At 41.9% G+C, this 16,696-nt stretch overlaps 1 pseudogene; it reads left to right on the plus strand.

Annotated features, from left to right (window-relative positions):
- Positions 1–2,817: 2,817 nt before the first annotated feature.
- Positions 2,818–10,609, plus strand: LOC147014217 (protein Wnt-7a-like; annotated as a pseudogene).
- Positions 10,610–16,696: the final 6,087 nt, after the last annotated feature.

Below are 16,696 nucleotides of genomic sequence, written 5' to 3' on the forward strand. Positions count from 1 at the left end.
GCAAACGAGCATCATAACGAACGGCGCATAACCCGAGCCAGCAGGCACCACATCCCTGTGTTGTATAGAGGGTCAGGAAGGCATCCGTACCAGGTATGGGTATATAGCTATGCTGATCATAATGATGATCCACAGCACTCAATGGGAGCAATGAAAGAAGAAGAAGATAATTTCACATGTATATATATATATAAATGCTATATACATATACAGTATATATACTATATATATATATATATATATATATATATATATATATATATATATATCTCTTCGGGGCTGCTCCCGTTAGGGGTCGCCACATTATGGATCATCTGGTTATGATCCGTGATAGTGATTTGGCACATGTTTTACACCGGATGCCCTTCCTGACGCAACCCTGGTCGCTTCATGACACAGGGATGTGGAACACCTATTCCTAACCAGGGCATACACCGGGCCCAGTATACTGGTACTCACTTCGCTGACCTCGGAAGAATTAGGTCTGAGTCAACCTCCTGCTAGGGATTAATTCAAGCGGCCAACAGGGATTGAACTCAGGACCTTTTTGATCCCCAGCCGCTACCCCAATCCATTACGCCTAACACCAGGATCATACATACATATATATATATATATATATATATATATATATATATATATATATATATATATATAAATGTATATATACATATACAGTATATATATATATATATATATATATATATATTTCTTTCTATCTATCTTCTTTCGCCTGTTCTTCGTTCAAGCCGCTTTCACAGCGGATCATCCGCATGATCCGCATAATGACTTGGCACATGTTTTATGCCGGATGCCCTTCCCTGACGCAACCTCGGTCACCTCTTATAACACAGGGATATGGTACACCTACTTTAACCGGGGTATACACCGGCCCAGTATCACTGGTACTCACTTTTGCCGACCTCGGAAGGATGACAGGCTGAGTCAACCTCCTGGTGTATTAATTTAGTGGCCCAACAGGGCTCGAACTCAGGACCTTTTGGATCCCAAGCCGCTGCCCTAACCACTGCGCCAACACCAGGCTTGTATAATACATACATATATATATATATATATATATATATATATATATATATATATATATATATATATATATATATATATATATATATATATATATATATATATATATACATATACACATAGACAGACAGACAGACAGACAGACATGCGCACACATCAGGAAGAACAGCTACAGCATGACTCGTTTCGTTTGTATGGTTTTCTAAAATAATAAATACGATTTCTCATCGATGTTTATATCTCCAGGTTATAATGGTAGTATATATATATATATATATATATATATATATATATATATATATATATATATATATATATATATATATATATATATATATATATATATATACATATACACATAGACAGACAGACAGACAGACAGACATGCGCACACATCAGGAAGAACAGCTACAGCGCTTATTCGTTTCTGTTGTATGGTTTTCTAAAATAATAAATACGATTTCTCATCGATGTTTATATCTCCAGGTTATAATGGTAGCTATCGTGACGTTATCAATGTTTTGGTTTGACTTGACCCATCAATCATTCTCACCATTTAACTTCGATCACACACCGCCGGTCCTGTGTGGTGTGTCTTGTCGTGACTTGCATAACTGCAGAAGAGGACCAGCTCGGGTTGGCGACCTGTAAAGACGAGTCCAAGAACAAAATGAAATAATAACATAAACAGGTACAAGTGGTCAGGTGTCCAGTGGTCACGCGCTTTTGATGGGTCTCACGGAGACGAATTATCATAAAGCATCTCCCCGTGTGTTCACGACCCATGAAGATCGCCCTGAACTGGCGGGACAGGTGCTAATCACACCCGACCTCGCACAGGTAGATGATCGTTGAGCACACGAGGCGATTGACTGTGCTCCGCGGTGCAGGTGCCGCTCGTTCGAGTCCATCAGGTTGATAAATCTGCCGCTTGCGACGCCTTCGTTTTACACACACGAAGAGCGCGGGGAACGTGCCCTCTAATTTCGTGCTGTGTGTATATGTGTATTAGGTATATGTATATATACATCTCATGGAATATCTGCATATTCTGCGTCGTGCTCGCGTTGAACACTTCGGACGGCGTGTGCCACGTACGAGCGGCGCCCAGTGCGTCCGTGCTGTGATTGCGGTAACCGTACGTTTCTGCCGCGAGCTGCGCTTCTCTGCAGGTGCAGTGGGGAAGCCGTGGGACGGGCGGCGCGCCGGGACTCCACGCCCCTCGTCACCTACCATCGATACGTAGGACGCGAGGGACGCCGCCGGAACGTAGTCGTCAGAGAGAGAGAGAGAGAGAGAGATAGAGAGTGAGGGAGGGATGACACGTTCGGGTTAAGGGAAGAGGAATGGCTGGGGGTAAATGAGAAGGGGGAGGGGGCTGGGGTAAATAGTGGAAAAGGGGGAGGGGTGTAGACTTGCAGGATAGTGTTGTGATTTGATGCGAGCGGCAGTTTAGCCTCGGACCCGACAGAGCATGGACTCGGACTCGGGGACCACGTGCAGTCGCACCTGGATCTGAGCAGCACGAGGACCGCACAGGGGTCTCCCTGACCGTTTGCTGCACCTGCTCTTGCGGCTTGAAGCGGTTATTTATTTATTTTAATTTTTTCAATTAAAAATTTTTTTTTTTATTAATTCTGTCCCTCCGGACACGCATCTTGCTCACCCATGGACGACCCCTGAGTTGCGTGCGATCCACCACCGGCTACGAGAGCACTATCGGAGCTGACGACTTGAATATCTGATCGTCAGTTTCCACCTCGAGGCATCATCATGTCCAAGCTCTTCCACTGTTGGCCTTTTCGGGCGTCATCCCATGCATCGTGGTTGTCTACCTGAGACTGGGGTAAGTCGCTCATGGAATATCTCCAAATTCTGCACTCCGTCTGTGGGTCTTCGGCTCCATCATGACGTCCTCCGGCCCCCTCGCCTCGTTCGGGCCAATCTTTACGCTTTCACCGAAGCACGTGATTTTTTTTTTTCTTTCTTTCGTCCCTGGGAATTCGTGCTGTTTTGGCGGCTAAATGTTCATTCTGCTGCGTCGGAACGCCTCGGAGGTTAATGTTCAACTTTGTTTCGAATATAACACCAAGTGTAGTATTATTAATGGCGTCTTGTTCTGTGCGTTAACAAGACACTGTTTTGTGTTTTTTTTTTTTAGTTATTTCTATAGGAGTGGGGCGTTTTACACCTGGAAACGTTATCCTCAGGTGCTCTCGATGTTCCCGTTCGATTCTTCTTTGGCCCTTTTTTTTTTTTTGCCCCTCTCTGGCTTTCAAACCGGTTTACGAAAAGAAACAAAAAGTCTCCATTTTATTGCGTGTTGAAGACTACACGCAGGTCGTGCACAGGTGTATTATTCCCAAGGAGACCTCCGAGGGTTGGACATCGTCAGATGAGCTTCATCTGGTCTTTTTATGGCTGGAAATAAAGCATGCCTGTTAAGCGCCTTCCCTTTTAGAGTCGTAAGGGGGCGTGGGGTCGGGGTGGTGGCTTACGGTGGCTTGATGATTTAAAAAAAAAAATGATAAAATACGTTTGTCATGCATCCTTTTCCACCTGTCTGGATTTAAAAAAAAAAAAAATGATAATAAAATAAGTTTGTCATGCATCCTTTTCCACCTGTCTGGATTTTTTTTTTTTAAAAAGATAAAATAAGTTTGTCATTCATCCTTTTCCACCTGTCAATTTTTTTTTTTAAAATGATACTAAAATAAGTTTGTCATGCATCCTTTTCCACCTGTCTGGATTTTAAAAAAAAAATGATAATAAAATAAGCTTGTCATGCATCCTTTTCCACCTGTCCGGATTTTTTAAAAAAAAAAATGATAAAATAAGTTTGTCATGCATCCTTTTCCACCTGTCCGGATTTTTTTTTAAAAAAATGATAAAATAAGTTTGTCGTGCATCCTTTTCCACCTGTCTGAATTAAAAAAAAAAAAATGATAAAATAAGTTTGTCATGCATCCTTTTCCACCTGTCTGGATTAAAAAAAAAAAAAAAAAGATACTAAAATAAGTTTGTCATGCATCCTTTTCCACCTGTCGATTTTCTTTTTGAAAAAATGATAAAATAAGTTTGTCATGCATCCTTTTCCACCTGTCTGGCTGTTTTAATGTTGCCCCATGTGACGACGCATGTCGGTCCAGTGAGAATCGCGCATGTAACGACCGCCCATGCATGGGGCCATTAATTCAACGTTGACCCAACAAGCTGACCCGCAGTTTAAAGTGTGTGTGTACACTTTATTATTATTTTTTTCCTCCATGGAATCCCTGATGCTGTTCACGGTGAAGTGCAAGTCGAGTCGTTCAATCTGATTGCGCAGCAATTTTCATGGTCTTACAATATCTGTCATTCAAGGCGTTTTTGCCAAATTGACCAACCTTTTAATGTTTTGACTACATGTTGGTTAAATTGATGTCTCTTAAAGTGGAGGTAGTTTTGTATTTTTTTTTCCCCATTGTGCTCTCGGTCGACCCCACAGGGCCTTCTCGTCGGTCGTGGCTCTCGGGGCGAACATCATCTGTAACAAAATCCCCGGGCTGTCATCTAGGCAGCGAGCCATCTGCCAGAGCCGACCCGATGCGATGGTTTTCATCGGTGCCGGAGCGCAGCTGGGGATCTCAGAGTGTCACTCTCAGTTCCGGACATGGTCGTTGGAACTGCTCTGCGCTCGGCGAACGCACGGTCTTCGGCCAAGAGCCCAGGCGGTAGGTGAGTCGGTCGGTCCCGGGACCTTTGCGCTGTGTGGGCGCACATTGTCTCACGACGAACGCGGCGAACCTGCCCAGTTGTGCGCGCACCTTGCTGCGCCTTTTTCGCGAAACATTAACACTTAGGTCTGTGAGCACAATACGCTGCTGAGCACAACCGACTCTGCCTCTGTGAAAAAGGTACGCTCTGTCTGCCCACCACTTGATTCTCTCGGCCCAGTCCTTCAATGGTATTGTGGTGCAGCGATCACGTGCGTCTTTTCGATTTCAAAAAGCCATTTCTTACCTTTGCTGGTAAGGGCTTGATTCTAGGCTCCAAGTTTGTGTAGTTGGGAGGAGTTAATTTTGAGGGTGTTCTCGAGGGCCAGGCAAGTTGAAGTCTTCAGTGTGTGTGGGAATCTTGTGTTCGAACCACGCGGTAATCGGAGTGCGTTTTGGCACGAGTCGGATGCCTGGTCTTCGATTACATGGTCTTGTGGTGGGACTCTTCAACTGTCCATTCTGCTATGTTCATGTGCTTGGACGTAGGTCATTGTGAGGGGGGAGGTTGAAATGCCGGACGATTCCAAGTACGTAAATAACTCTCGGTCTTGACTGATGTGCAGTGTTTGATCAAATAATGGCGGAAATTAAGCTTCTGAAATGCTGACGGATTAAAGATGTAATATTTCTGGTACTTTCTTTGTCAAATTAAATTTGCTTTATTCCTGCGATTATAGACCATGCTTTTGTTTTATTTAATAACAAAACAAAAAAAATACCTTAATTTTGGTTTTAGCAAATACTTTATAAACTGTGCTGATAATTTGCCACAGCAAGACAAAATTGCTGCAAAACTCGACTTGACCTCTTTCCCCACCTTTTCTGGATTGCACACTTGTTTACTCCAATCAAATGAAGGCTATTATTCCATTGTTTTATCTGCCACACTCCCTAAATTCTGTAAGGTGGCAAACCGGTTTTGCTTTTGATTTACATGTGGTGGTTGGTGGAGGTAAATCAGGCATTACGTTTTATCTCCAACGTTTTGATTCTCCATTCCATTGACTGGATGTGTTTCTCATAGTAAATGGATTTGATTGCTCCCTGCCAAGAGATAAACGATTTCTTATTTATTTGTAAGTGGTGGTATTGTGAGGAATTATTTAAAAATGAAATCCATATTGGATCCTCGCATCTCTTGCATGTAGCTCAACTACTTTTGCTTTGCGTTCCTGAATTGAGGATTCTGCTCTGATTAAGTTGCCCAGAGCTGCTGCTGTCAAGATGAAGATGACGTATCGAGGAAAGTTAAAAATGCCAACATTTTTGGTGATATTTGTGATTTTATTTTTTTTGTTTTCCTTTTGTCGAGGCTTGTGTGGAGAGCTAACACACAACGCACATCATGGGGGACATGAGACAAGAGGGGAGGGAGTGGGAATGTGATAAAACTGGGGAACAGACATTAGGAGATCTGTGGAAGGGAGAGGGATGGGACAGGGAACATGGGGAATGCAAGATGGACATTACATGGTCTTTTCAGGAAGGAAAGCAGGGAATTTGAAGGAGGTGGGCTTGGATGGATTATCGGGGGTAGAAAAGATCGAGGATTTTGAAGGGGGATGATGGTGGTAGTGGTGAACACAGCTGTTTTGAAGGCCTGGAGGGAAGAATGGGAACAATAGAGTATGAAAGTTTATTCCCAAAAGTGGGAAAAAAGAGGAATGAAAGAGTGAAGGTGAGCAGTGATTCTGTGATTTTGGTAGTTTTAACAGAAGGGGGTTGTTATGATTCCTGGAGCACCCTGCAGAAATATGGTAGGGACAAATCGCAGGGGGGGGGTGAGAAGGAGAGGAGCACTAGAAGACAAAGACCACCGACCAACTCAGTGGTGAATGAGAGGCTCAAAGACCTCGGCCTCATTGCAGGAGATGCCAATGATCCGAAATGCCTTGGTTTCTCACAGCGTGAAGTCGAGAAAGGTGGGAGGCAGGAGCACCAGCCCAGAGGGGAAAGCAAAACTCCATCAGGCTACGGACAAAAGCTTTGTGGGTGGTCAGGAGCTCTGTAGGGCTGAGGAAGGACTTTTCATGACTGAGGATTCCCAGTCGGCCACTGGCTTTGGAGGCGAGGTTTGAAATGTGGCTTTACCAGGAAAGTTCATGGGGTGATAGTGAGATCCAGAAGCTTGAAAGAAAGGACTTCTTCCAGAGGATTGTTGAGAAAGTGGATTGGGGGGAGGTTCTAAAACCCTCCATATTGGATGACATCACTTTGTTTTTTTGTGTTTTTTTTTTTAATTTAAAAACAAAAAAATGATTGGAATCTTGTACATGGTTTAGCTTTCAATTTTTATTCCATAAAGTCTGAACTTTGCACGGTTCAGTTGTTGAGCGATGGCATATGTTGTAGGAAAGCTCCATGTTTTGCTTCTTTCAAGATGGAAGGTGGAAGTAGAAGTGAAAGTTGGAAAATTTGTTGAAGGCTTCCCTAACTCCCCCCCCGCCTCTGCAAGATGGCAAATCAAGTCAAAGCGTTTCTTGCACCTTCCTGGATACATTGAGGGTTTTAAAATGTTTAGGAGAAGACATGAGTTGCAAGCAATGAAAATGCTTTTTTGTATAACATTGGCATTCTACTCAACCTACAGAAATTCCCATAAAATGTGCTCACGAATGATTATTTTTCATTTACCCTTGAGATTTTATTTTTATTCCTCCGCCGGCTAAGCATCTGTTCAGTGTATGCACTTGTATTGTCTTTTTTTTTTTTTTTTAAATCTTACACACACACACACACACACACACACACACACACACACACACACACACACACACACACACACACACACACACACGGTTGTTGGGAACACCCCATCACCAGCCCACAAACACCAAGATTTGAGAGCCTGTTGCCCGTATACATCCACACAGATCGTAGCAGCCCCTTGGCGAGCATGTTTTCCTGGACCTCTGTTGCTGCAATGATGATGAAATCCATTGTCTGCCTTTTCTCCTCTTCCCCAACCTTATGCTTTCTCCTGCTCGCCTCGTCGGCCCCCGAGAAGGCAGTCGGGAAGCTGCATTTGCCAACGCCGTGACTGCGGCCGGAATCGCATACGCCATCAGGCCGGCTGCGTGCAGCCAGAGGAACCTGAGCGACCGTGGCTGCGACCGGGAGAAGCAAGGGTACTCAGGAATCGTGATGAGCGCTGGAAATGGGGCGGATGCTCGGCAGACATCAAGTCTGGCCTGGCTTTTTCCCAGCTTTTTGTGGATGCACGGGAGATTAGGCAGAACGCCCGCACTCTCAGGCATCCCGTACAACAACGAAGCAATCGCAAGGTGAGGGCACCTGCTTGCAATGTGGGCCTTTGTTGGCACACAGTGCTTGTTTGTGTCAGATAAATGAATTTTGAGCATTTCAGTTTGCCAACTTCATGTTCCCATTCAAATACCTGGAATATATGGGGAACCCAGTTTCAACCTTGTATGTTTATAACTGATGTTCCTGTAATACAGGTAACAGTGTACTCTTGTCTACTGTCTTTGTGCTGCCTGCAATTTATCTTTGAGATCCTCCCTGAGCCTCAATTTATATCTGTAAAATAAAATTATGACTCCTTGACCATGCTTTCTAAATAAACCCGCATTAGTCAATTTTTCAGGCCCCTTTACTCGTATCTTTCACGCCAATATTTTTAAGCACCTTTAAGAAAGAGGCCGTAATGCCAGTTTTGAGTGCAGGCAAAGATCACAGAGATGAATATGCTTTAAAAATCTTTTATTTTTATTAACTTTCTCAATGGCAGTGGAGTTGAGAAGGTGATCGATGGTAAGTGCTTTGGAACTGGTAACTAGATAGTGAGGACTTGTGCAGGTAGCTTGGCTGCACTCCGTACCATCCAGATTGATTTGGCTTTTCCTTAGCCCCATGCATGTGAAGCAAAAAGGGGTTAAGCAATAGGTTCACATCTGTCTGTCGATTCTACAAACGTCAATTTATGATCGAGGAACAACTTTATTTCAGTTTGATGATACATTTGGGACACAACGGAAAAACTCAACTACTAGTTTAGCAGTACTTTGGCTCCTAAATTTGAGCCGATCGCACATACGCGCAGAGGGGAGATTTTTTTTAACCTCACCTGGACTTTAGTCAGGTGAGCTTATGCGATCGAACAGTGTACATCAGTGAGTCGGTAAACATTTCAGTCATTATTGCTTGAACCTACACAGTTTTGATGAAACTGGGCCACAAACTCTATATCTGATGCCTAACTTGAAAGTGTATTGATCAAAGCATCAAAATCTGCACTCGTTCAGTGGGATCTATGGTGGGGGTGGGAGCTTGACCACTCCCACCCCCGCACCAAAACAAAAAAATTGATTTGCTCTTCTACAAAGCTATGGCATTCAAGTGATTGTTTCTGATGCAGGTGAGCTTCAGGATGTGTGCAGTCCTATTTTTACTCTGCCTGACTGAGAAACAAAATTGAAAATCATTCCAAACAGGAAACTTTCTTTTTGAAGGGGCACAGATGGGCATGAAGAGAACTAATCTAAGGTGGTGTAAAAGACCTGTGAGGGAAGATTGTGTTCAACTCTATACTGCATAAATGGCAGTGGGGAACTTCTGGAATTAAATTTTTTTTTTTTAAATTTTAATCTTTAATTTAAATTGAATTATTTACTTAAACACGAAACACAAATTGCTTCCCTTCAGTTTCCAAGAACCTCCAGTTTTGCAGTACTTGGACATGTTAAATAAGGTGGTGCATAAGACACCAACAGTGGTAAACTTCTGGAATTTTTTTTAATACGACCTTTAAAATCATTATTTAGATTGAATTTTACATGTGGACACTACACGGTGTAAGGTGTTCTATGAACTCTCCAACCCTACTGGTTGGTAATACTCTGGAGATGTATTCTTCACAATGTGGCCAGTTATTTTGGTATTGTGGTGATGTACAGAGGGTACTGTATCCAACTCCCTATAATTGTGTGGTGTTTGACTTTATCCATGTATAACCCTCCAGAATGCGAGCTACAAGAGCAGAATTTGCTTTGTTTTAAATCTCTACTGATCTTACCCATGATACTTTTGCTGACTGCAGTTTGCTCATGTTTCAGCAAACTAGTAATTGAAGCTCAGGAAGGAGGGAGAGTTTGTGGGAGTTCAGGTGCCATCTTCTTTGTCTGTACTGCTCGTGCTAACTTTAGTTCATTCTATGCACAAGGACTCAAGCTAAATACTGAACGCTATTGCTCAGCTTGCATGGGAGTGAAGGATTTTGTGTGTGCGTGAACCCTGCTTTTTATTGTGGTGTTTTGATCAAGCCAGACTTTGAAGGAAATGATGCGGTTGGAGTGCAAGTGCCATGGTGTGTCGGGATCATGTGCAACAAAGACTTGCTGGATGATGCTGCCCAAGTTCAGAGAGAGGTTGGCTACGCCCTCAAGGACAAATAGTAGTGAGGCAGAGTACGTGGAACCTGTGCGGGCCAGCCGCTACCGGAGGCCGGTTTTCCTGAAAGATTAAAAGGTCATCGACTTACCGCAAACCAATGGACACCGACCTGGTGTACATTATGGAACTCTCCTAACTACTGTGAGGAAGACCCCGTGTCGGGCAGTGTAGAGACCCGTGAGTCGCCTTTGCAACCGTACATCTCCTGACAGCTGCGGGATGTGACCTTATGTGTTGTGGCCGTGGCTACAACACACACCAATATAAAAGATGTGGCAGTGCAATCTGCAAGTTCCACTGGTGCTGCTATGTGAAGTGTAACACGTGCAGTGAAAGGACGGAGGAGTACACTTGCAAGTGATGAGACCCTGCAAACCCATTACGGTGGATGATTGTACTGCTATGACTCTTTTGTAACTGCCCCTTGAGGATTACAGGGGTAGAATTTTGTTTAAAATCAAATATTAAAGAATTAGCTTTGCTGCTACTGAGAGTACTTCTCAAAGCTAAAGTAAACTGTGTAAGCTACTGAAGGTGAGTACTTTTTTTTTTTTTTTTTTTTTTAATTTTTTATTTTTTTAAGTTGAAGATGCCAGTCTGAACAAAAGTGAGGGTGGGGGAGAGAGAGAGAGGGTGAGGGTTGGGAACACAAATTATCTGCCTGCTCATTTGTATGGAAACCTTTTATTCTTGCCTGCAACTGTTGCTCGTCTTTGTATGAGGCCATTGTTTATGCACCATCGATTTGGGCATTGTAAAAATGAAAAAAAAATCAACTTTTGTGTGCTTGGAGTGTAGCTGTGAAATGCCACACTTTGAAAAACTTATTCTGGCATGTCTTTTTATCTCTATTCGAGGGCATTGTTGTGCATCATTGTGATGTTGTTTTGCATGATACGAGCAATGGAGGAAATCCTTGTTGCTGTGTAAGTATGAGCAAATGCTTGGCAAGTGCAATTGGACAGGGTACGGTGGCTGCTAATATGGCTTGGGTAGGAGTCTAAAACGGTTATTTTATTGTTTTTACTTTGGTCTTGTGCCAACGACAAATTGAGACCCGGCAATTGGACCTTTTTGTATTTAATCCTTTAATTTTGCTGCTGCCCAGCCTTGACACTGTTGTATGCTTGTGTGTTCCTGCAAGAAATGAACTTAAACTCCCAGAATGTTTTCTGGGTCACGTGGGAGTGGAGAAAAGAAGCACATTGTTTTTTTTGTTTGTTTTGTTTTTTAGATGTTTTCTTAATTGTGGGCTAATTTATTCAAACTAAGGGGATTTGGATGTAATTTTCATTCCTATTTTTATTTTTTAACTCTTGCTGGACCTCGACTTGGTGTACTTTCCATCCTCTCCATCAGGGGTTGTGTATTTTACTTTTTTTGTTAAAGTCCAGCACACTGGCTTGTGCATTACACTAACTATACTCTATTTTTTTTTTTTTAGTTAAAGGAAAACTAATTTGTTTTCAACTCTACCCTTTTCAGGGGTCATGCTTCTGTAAGGCAAAATAGTTGTTCAAGGTTCTGAAAACGATATTTTGTAAACTGACCTTGGTGTCTGGGATGGAGGGCATAACTGGTGTAGTGACTGTAATGTATTTTGAGAGAGTATTTTTATATGAATATTTTTATTTATATTGTTTTGTTGTTTAGTGCAACTGCAGTTGTTATTGGCTGTCTCAAAAAGTCATGTGTGCTAAAGGCTAAAATTTGAGGCAATAGAAACCAAAAGCTTGATTTATGGATCTATTCTCTGTGCACTCAATTTTGTAGGCTTTGTGTTCCTGTACTTTTTTAGTTTTGGGTGGCGCAATGTTCGTGAGCCTATGGATTCTTTGCCATTCACCATTTCTGCATTGATGTTTCATTAAAATTTGGCACTACTGAGTTATTTTATTTTTGTTTGAAAGTTGATGCATTGCACATGTGTAGAAACCACGAGAGAAGACTACTTTTTGCTTTGATTTTCCCACATTTTGCATAATGCAGATTTATGAATGTTTTGGGTTGGCCTGTGTTACCATCCCAAGTGGAGCATGACTTGTGTCATTTTGTGAGTTGCAACCTAAATTTTGAAAAGACAAATTACACTTTCTGGTTGAAGATCATCATCTTGTCCCCATTTATTTATTTAATTTTATTTTTTTTAATTCATTGCTCAACCATCCCCCTTCACCCCACAAGATAGCATGGAAGCTTTCAAAAGTTTCGATTTATTCAATTTAACTTTTTAACGCTAGATCGTATCTCGCAATGCTTTGCATGATTTGGAAATTTTTCCTCCTTTACACAAAGCTCAGAACATGTTCGTGAATGTAAACCTCACATATTTTGTCATAAAGATGAAGATCAACTTGGTGGCAGTGTTCTGCCCCAACCTTTTCCCCACCTCAACCCCCCCTCCCCTTCTCCTTCGTTCATAAACCCTACCCTTCCACATTTAGTGCATTCAAGGCCTGAAGAAAAGAAAGCATAAATTGTGGCTGAGGTGAAGAGAGGCGTTCACAAAGGCCTAAACAACATCACAGCAGGGTGTGAACACCATGGCATGGAGCTTGCGCTGCCAGCAGGCCTTGTGACCTCTGTGCAATCCACAAGCGACCAGCATTCTAATAAAACCATCCCTATGGCTGCCTTGTTTAATGCCTGCTAAACGATGCGAGCACCTTCACTGTTCTCACAGATCACCTTTCCACTGGCATTGATGCTCTACAACCTGTCAAGAGGATGGAGAAGTAATTTGAAACTGCTTGTATCATTTTAGACCAGTTGCATTAGCCATTGCTGAAATCTCTTGCGTATCATACTCAGAATATTATCCCAGGAAATAAATTTGTTTGTCGTTTGCTGTAGCAATCTTTCTGCAGCACTTTTGTGTGTGTGTGTAAAATGTGCAAATGTTAGTCTAACTTTTTGAACCAAATCTTGAGTGATTTTAAAAGGTGAACTCTTTTTTTTTTTTTTTTTTTTTTTTTTTTTTTTTTTATCATTCCCATTGTATAAAAAGCTGAATAATTTATTTGTCAAGTGACGGAACCCTGTTCTGTCGTTTCCCATCTCAAACACCTGTTCTTACCTGTGGAGGTGATGACAAATGCTTTGGCATGCATTGTGAATGTGTGCCATTTGGCACAACCATAGTTGCACTTGTGGTGGAGCACATTTTTTTTCCAAGATCGATTCATTTCAACTTTGCTTCATCAGTTCCGTTGTGGTGTCACTAAGAACCAACAACTTGAGATGCCCTTGGTGTTTCAATCCATGTGGCTTGGTAAAGGCTTTCCTGCATGTAACGCAGTATCTGATCGGTTGAAGTGCTTTTCATTTTGAGGATTGGTTTTTTTTTTTTTTCTGAAGTGTGGGTGCCATTGATATTGATCATAGCACATCCATCCCAGCTACTTGCTGTTGAAGTCTGTTCGACACTGCAAGTCTCAGAAATCCATTGTGGAGGGCTGTGGGTAAGGAAGGGAGAGCAGTGTCAGAACAAGGGTCTGCTTTGTCAGTCTTGCTTTCTCTCCCTTGGATTCCAGGTATGTTTGGGTTCCTGGATTGCTCCGATGTGCTTGTTCGAAGGACAATCATTTGTGAAGCCATTTCAAAAATATTTTCTGTTGAGGCAAGTTGGTTGAAGAATTGAAAAATGGATTCTTTTTTTAATTATTATCATTATTATTATTATTATTATTTTTTTTTTTTCAGGAGTAACTTTCTGCTTTGAATTAATTTAGTTTATGTTTAAAGGTTTGTGCGCACCAGCTAAATGCTGCTGCTTTCGCCCATAAAATTCATCGCTCTCCTGGTAAGCAATTCTTTTGGTTTAACTTATGGATTATTTTGGTTTAACTGATTTTTGCCAATTTGCTTTTGTTTACTTTATCAAATCACATTGTGTTAAGCAAGGAAGGCTATTTGTTGTTTTTTGCAGTTGGAGTTTCTCCAGAATACAACTGTGGTGTGTGGTGTCATGACCAATTGCACCATATTTGGAGATCGAAAAACTTTTCTGTAGAACTATATATTTGCATAAAAGTTTCAAAACTATTTGTTGCTCGAGTCTTAATTGCTTTAGTCTTAAAATGCTGTCTTGACCAGATTAGTGTTCTCATCTGAACTGGCTTCCGTGAGGCCCATTTTGAAATGCCAAATGTTCGTCAATCCAATGTTCACTAGTGTTCTTTTAAGCCGTACAGTCTACTGTTCTGTTGTTGCACATGGTGTATGAGCGCTCTCTTGTGAGCCCTGAATTTGTTAAAAATCCAAATATAGATTTCTCAGGGTAAGGACTACTTGTCCCTATAAGATATTTGAAAAACGAATGTTGCGATTATCAGTTTGACATCTCTCTGCTGTTTACAGATACTTTGTTAGAGAATAAAAGAAACAATGGTTTTTGTTTAGCTTTGTTTTGTAAGAGTGCAGGTCAATGAGCTGAGAAGGGTCCTCAGTTCAAATTCCTGCAGCTTAGCCATTCACATGATGAACCAAGTGCACAATGTCTGACTCAATAAGGAAGTGAGGGAAGGACATGGATGCCATTTTGATCAATGATTTGCCTTGAGATGTTCTCAAAGTGCTGATGCTTTAAGCCACCTTGAGATGAAACTTCCACGCACATCTATATATATATATATATATATATATATATATATATATATATATATATATATATATATATATATATATTGAACAAGAGTTTTCAGAGGCAGACTTGTTTGGAAGGTGGGGGAGGTTGGGAGATTGGGAGATCATTTCAGGAAAGAACTGCAAAACTTTTTCTTTCCACAAGCTTGCTCTCCTGGCACTCTGCATGGCGGCTTAACGCTGTTGCCTCGGCCCACAAAACCTGTCACCCACTGATAGCTCCTTTAGGTAATTGAGAAGGCCTCCTTCTCACCACCTCCTGAGGGAGAAGCCTTTGGGAGCTGCATTGCAGGGGTCCAGAACTGATAAATGCACCAGTCGGGCCCTTTCGCGTGAATGGCTCTGTCACTGATGCGGATTTGGTCGCAGACTGAATGTGAGGGAGAGTCAGCACGTAAGGCAGCAAAGCTGGGTTGTGCTGGAAACTAATAGTAATTTCTTTTTAAGGAAGCTGTTTGGGAGGGGGGGGGGCTTTGCGCAAGAGCTCTTTTTTGGAGGCTGGGATTTCTGCAGGCTCTGTTGCTGTGGCACAGTAACTGATTTGTTTCTTTTATTGGACAATTCATTTTGTTCACAAGACAGTTTGAAGCCAAGCACCAATAGCAATCGTACATTTGGTCTTTCCATGAATCGGACCAAATGCAAGTTTCTAAAACCCTCCAATTTTGCTTTTTAAAAAATTTATTTTATTTTTAATTACTTTTAAAAATAAGTTTGTGTCAAATCAAATCTTTCCTTCATTGTTATTTTTGTTTTCATCCAAGGTTCCTATAAATTACATTGACTCAAACAAATTGAGCAACACAGGGTTTTGAAGTGTGGATGTTTCTCATCTTTTAATATCTGATCAGATATCGATCTGCCATGGGCCTAAACCTTAAAGGTCAAAATGATTTTATGCTACCAGACTTTTCATTTATATGTTTAATTCAAATGCAGTAACAGAAGGTGTCAGTGTTCTGTCCCTAACCTTGTTACATTTATCATTCTGAAGAGTCCAAATTGTGTCTCCCGGGAGAAGTTGTGCAAATGTAATGCAAAAGATTAAGAGGATGTAAACACTGGGCGGTGTGGAGAAGTTTGGAGTTTACCACCCTGTGTGGGACAGGTGGAGTGGAGGGGCAGCCAGTTCATCTTCTGTCTCAAAATGGTCTTTCTGCATGCACACAGGGAGTGCAGATTCATTTTGCCTTGGTTTGAAATATTTGAAGCAACAAACAATTCCTGTGGATTATTTGTAAATAAATATGGTGGTTTAAATGATGATGAGAATTGATTTTACAAATGTTCTACAGTGCAAATGTTAAAACTATTGGAATGCCATGTGGTAGTTTGCAGGTACAGCATCCAGCGTTATTCCTATCTCTATCCCTTTGTACCATGCTGTCCAAGGCCCAATCTGTCTTCTCTGTGGATTGCGGCAGTAGAAATGGTTTGCTGCATCAAAGTGCACCATCACTTGCCATCAAACCAAGTGTGCTGTCTGGAAAGCATCATCTGGTTGACATTGAGGATTTCTGCAGTCTTTGGTCAACCACAGAAAGGCAAGTTATTGCCAGCATCCTACCCATCTTGCAAATTTGTCCCCGAATCGCCTCTCGACAAACTGCTGGACAGGTGCAAGCAGGCTTCTAAAACGTTTGGGCCAAAAGCCTTCATATCTGATCCCACATCACTACATGACTCACTGAGGCCACAAAAGGAGTGAGGGGAAAGCATTTTCTCTGATGGAAATGACTTCAGAGAAAAGTGACGGCAGAGAAAAGCAAGGCCACCAGAAACTGACACCAGTAAATTATGACTTTGAATCGGATGAAAAGCGAGCCGTCTGGTGTTTA

The sequence above is a fragment of the Eptatretus burgeri genome, chromosome 13, assembly GCF_056783735.1.
Source record: "Eptatretus burgeri isolate ZD-2024b chromosome 13, Ebu_testis_v1, whole genome shotgun sequence".
NCBI classification, from domain to species: domain Eukaryota; kingdom Metazoa; phylum Chordata; class Myxini; order Myxiniformes; family Myxinidae; genus Eptatretus; species Eptatretus burgeri.